The sequence below is a fragment of the Molothrus ater genome, chromosome 8, assembly GCF_012460135.2.
Source record: "Molothrus ater isolate BHLD 08-10-18 breed brown headed cowbird chromosome 8, BPBGC_Mater_1.1, whole genome shotgun sequence".
Classification (NCBI taxonomy): domain Eukaryota; kingdom Metazoa; phylum Chordata; class Aves; order Passeriformes; family Icteridae; genus Molothrus; species Molothrus ater.
The window spans coordinates 10,060,100-10,064,969 of NC_050485.2; positions in this window are offsets into that span (position 1 = coordinate 10,060,100).

Consider the following 4,870-nt stretch of genomic DNA (forward strand, 5'->3'; position numbering starts at 1 on the left):
TGAGTGCTGCCCACTCCAAATGACGATCTTTACATCTGCTGGTAAAACTATTCCCTGATGTGACCTGAAACATTAAACCTGGCAGTTTAGTTACCTAGTCGTGGTGTGACTAAGATAACATGATGCCTGCATGTTGACAATAATATAACAAATATAATCCTTGATGTTGTTCCCTTGTCAAGGCCAATGCTGTTTTACTGCTGCATATGGGTAAGGAGCATTGCACTGCTGTTTCCTGTCATGCTGCGCACAAGTGACTTGGCACTGGCACAACAATGGGCAGTGGGAGGGGTGGCATCCTGACAAGGTCCTTTTCTCTTGCATGAGCTCCACCAGAAAACCATCTTCCCCTACTTCTTGTTTTGGTTTTCTCCAGTGCCAACACTTCCAGTACCCATCTAACTTATGAAATGCCTTTCTTTGCTGAGAGCAACAAGGTGCTCAGCATGGCTCACTTCTGGTGACAGCTTGCCAAAAAAAGGCAGAGGCGCACCCTCCAGCCTTTGAAAAATTCTCTACTTCCCTAAAGAGCTCCATGACTTCCTGCTTAAGAAGGCCTAAAACTTCTTCTGGTAAGTCACAGCTAGGTTCATCAAAGATCAAAGCTGGGTCCCCTGGTGTCAGAGCCACACCTCTTCCACTCCAGTACTTCATCTGCTGTGATCTTCATGGCCACAGGGCTGAAGGGCTTGGGGATCACATATGACATCCTCTGCCTGGGCATTTGTTCTGCAGCAAACCCTGCCTCAGATCTGCAACCAGCACCACAGCATTAGGAGGAGATTTTGGTGCTATTGGAGCTAGGCTTGCATCTAGGATCCAGCTGTCATGTGAGTATTGATATTTCTTAAAATAAATTCTTCAGATCTTTGCCTTTTGCCAGAGAGTAGGAAAAAGAGGTGAAGAGACCAGTCAGGGCAAGTGTGTAATACTGGAAGTAGCCCTTTAGTCCCTGGACCTTTTTTGTTCTGTTGAATTGACCATCCTGGGAATGATTATTTCTGAGCAGACCTGCATGCACTGCTTGCCTATCTTTCTGCCTCACAGTGCTCTCTACTGTTGCACCAGTGCCTGCAAAAAGCAGCCAGTTATTGATATAAACCTCTTGTGGAACTTTTTTCTTTTCTTGCAAGAACAGAAACAGTCTTCTGTGACTGCAAATGCCTGTGCCCTACCAAGGTTTCAGGATGCCTGACCATTTTTTTCCAATGTACCCAACTCCTATGGTAGTTGCCATTAATTTTCAGTGAGACACAAATTCCTGACTCTGTCAGTTATTTTTAATGTTGCATTAAATCCTTTCAATCACCTTTGTCATCCCCTGTCTGTTTAAAATATAGAAGTTCATCCCAGAAGGACCAGGGCCAGACTTGGTCATGGCCTGTGGCTAATGCTGCAGTACAGATGTGAAGTAATAACAAACAGTTTCAGTTCAAGTTCTGGGCATTGGATCTGCTGCTGTTTCATGCTAACAGCATCACTCTAGCCAAGTTTCTGCATTACAGAGCAGCCAAGCTCCTCCCTGCCAATTATTCAGATAGTCACTCTTAAAATGAGAAAGAGCTTGGATGCTAGAAACCTGCTGTGCCTTCTAAGATAACTTGTAAAGTTGTTGTGCAAATTATTTCTATACTGATAACAGAGAAACTTTGTGGAGGACGAGATACAAAGACCATATAACAGAAACTAGCAGCAGTTGCTTTATCTTTATCCTTGCAGGTGACCCAGTATGGGTAACATGGGTAAGATGATCCAGGAGACTAGCAGTGCTGGTGAGAGGAGGCTGCTCTGTGAGGTCTGTGTGCCCCAAGGATGGGAAGTGGTCTGTTGCTTGTCTCTGACCAAGGTTGTCTTTCTGATGAGATCGATAGTGTTACAGCATTTTGTAGTATTTATTTTCAGGCAGGCATCTGAAAAAGAAGTATTTTTCTGTCTGAATGGCTGTCAAAACAATATGAGCCCTTGTTCCCTTCTCTCTGTAGGTTCCTGAGAACATGTGCAGAAAGGTCAGTCACCTCCTGGAAAAGAATAGGTAAGATTGGAAGAACCACAGTGGTCATCTGGTCCAACCTCCCTGTTCAGGCAAGGTCATCCCAGAGCACATTGCACAGGATTGAATCCAATTTTTAGGACTTGTTGTTTGTGTTTCCATTAGTTTTGTTTTTGTTAACTAAAAAATCTGAGCTGCTGAGATGTTTTGAGAGTGGCCAATGTCTTGGAGTGCTTTGAGTCTGGACACATAGAAAACACAGCAGGAAGGCTCTTATTTTGGAAGAGGAAGCACCTGCCTTCTGGAAAGTTGAATTGTTACCTTGGATTCCTAAAAACTGACGTGTGCTCTGTTATTGGTAATTTCTGAAAATTGTGGCCAAACTGATGATGGTGCTTTGAACACACAGATCACCCCCATTCCTGGAGCCTTGCCTGCATCCAGCCTGCTCACATTCTGTGTGCAGATCCCTGCTGTTGGGGATCAGCTCCCAAGGGCAGTCACCCAGTGGCACCAGGTGCCACTGACAATTTCTGTTGAACAAGAGCATGGAACTGGGGGAAGGATGAGAACTGAAGTCCCATCCAGAGGGAAGAGTTGGAAAAAGGGCGGGGGGGGGGGGGGGGGGAAGCTGTTTTTTTTCTTTGGGAAAAAAAAAAAATCTTAGAAGGAATGAGCTTCTTCCACAAAGGAAAGGAAAAGGGAAAGAAATTGTAGATTTCTGGCTGGAGCACACTAGAGGTAAAGTTGGAAAAATCTGACACACTAAGACTTGTAATTTTTATGTTAGTTTAAAGAAAAAGCTTTGAGTAAAGGTCTGCTTTAGAAGACTTCCCTCCCCCATTCCAAACCGGTGAAGTGGAAGATTTCCTCTTTGCTACAAAATATGCTCTTATTTGGAAAAGCTGGGTTTTTAATGATTTCATGGGAAGAATAAGTATATAATTATATAAGATTGTCCTAATGGACATTTGCAGCTGTAGTGAGATACTAACAGCATGCAGAAACCATTATGTTTCCAGTTGTTTGGCAAAAGTTAAGAAATCCGATATATATATTTTAAAGTTAACTGTAAAGTAAATCCAGATGGTTCTGTCTCACACAGACAAGCAGTCTTCAACCTAGACATATAGTTGTAGCCTGGCTATAACTTGTTTTGATTACTGCAGATAGAGAGAAATGCTTTAAATGACTGCACCCTCCTCACAAAATGCTGCATGCCCTTGATTCTTGCTGAAGTCAACTGGCGTTTATAAAGCACTACATAAAACTTGTCTGACAATACCTTGCGTGCAGGACTATCTTGCTGGGCGTTACTCATTTAATTTCTCTTTATACTGAAGTATTTCTTAATGGCCCCCATCAGGGTTGAGCCTCTGCTGAGACAGGCATTGCAGACCTATAAAACAAAAATGACAATTGCTGCTCTAAGTAACCTACTGCTTGAGCCTGGGTTTGTGCTTCCCTCTTCATCTCCCAGCTCTGGATTGCCAGAAAATATTGGTTGTATGCTTATTTTTGATTGATGTATTCAGAGTTTTATTTGATTCTTTAATAAGAGCTGTCTGTTTGTTCATTACTTCATTTCAGCCAGACGTCGGCTGTGTTGCTGCTATCAGCAGGGGAATCAGAATTATGTTGACTTGTGAGGCCATTCTGCAAATCAAATCAAAGGGGCAGCTTTGCTTCACAGAGTAAGGATTTCAGTGGCTGAATGTTTTAAGTTGACACATTAAGGAGCATTTCTAAAAGTCTGAAAATAGGAGGAACTTAAAGGTCCCCCAGAAATTAAAGACTTGTGGTATGTTACTTTATATTTTGTGGTTTTCTTTTTTTACTCAGTAAGCAAACGTTCTTGTAGATAAAGGTTGATGCTGTTTGTCCAAGTCATATAACAAGCAGGCACATTGTTTTATGAGCTTCTTAGGCAGTATTGTCAAGAGGGTAATTTGGATTTGACCTGATAGGAGTCAAATTTACTGACCAGTGTTTCTCTTGCTATGTCTGTGGCGGGGCTAATAGCTCAGTGTAGTGCCTGTGTTTGTAAGAGACTACATGAGACAGGGACAAAGCAAGTTCCCTGGGGGTTAGGAAAGAAGGACCCCAATCCCCAACAAGGCTCCCTGAGTTTGTGGGGGTGAGGCTGGAGCCGGGGCTCTGAAAGGCATTTTGTTCGCTGTTCTGCTTGTTCTCTCACTGTCAGCAGAAGAAAATGTTCTGGGAGATTTGTGTTGAAATGGAGTATAGATCCCAAGGCATAGTAATGTGGAAAATAGGGATGAGGTCTTCCTTGTAACCTCCCCTTACTGAAGAATGCTGGGAACAGGAAGAGCCTGGGGCCCCAAACTGTTGACTCCCCTGTTGCTCTGTCACTGCTAAGAGCAAGCTCTGCAAGGAGAGCACCTACCAGAGGAATCCTATGCAGAGAGAGTACCCAGTGGGTACCTCATTCTGTGCTGTGCAGGGCATCCTGATGTGCTCCTCAGGCCCAAACATGGGGCATCTGCAATTGGTCAGTGTTTAAACTGACCTCTAAAGAAAACAGCATTGCCAAAAATCAAGTGGGTTTTGTCCCTAATTTACCACAGTAACACACAGAGAATTGCACCTAATTCTCTTGACAAGAGATTGGGAAACTGCCATAGTCTGTTTCTGCTCTTGCTATTCATGGGGATAAGAAGCTCTTTTTCTTCTACTTCTCTGTAACATTAATAACATATTGCTGCAGAGGTTCCAGAAATGTGTGGTCCAACCTATTTCCGAAGCACAGCACACTTAAAAAAATAAACAAAAATAGTAGATACTTGGTATGTAACTCTGATCAGAAAAATTGTCCAGACATGCTGAGAGCAGGTTTCAGGTCAGAGCAATCTCATGGTA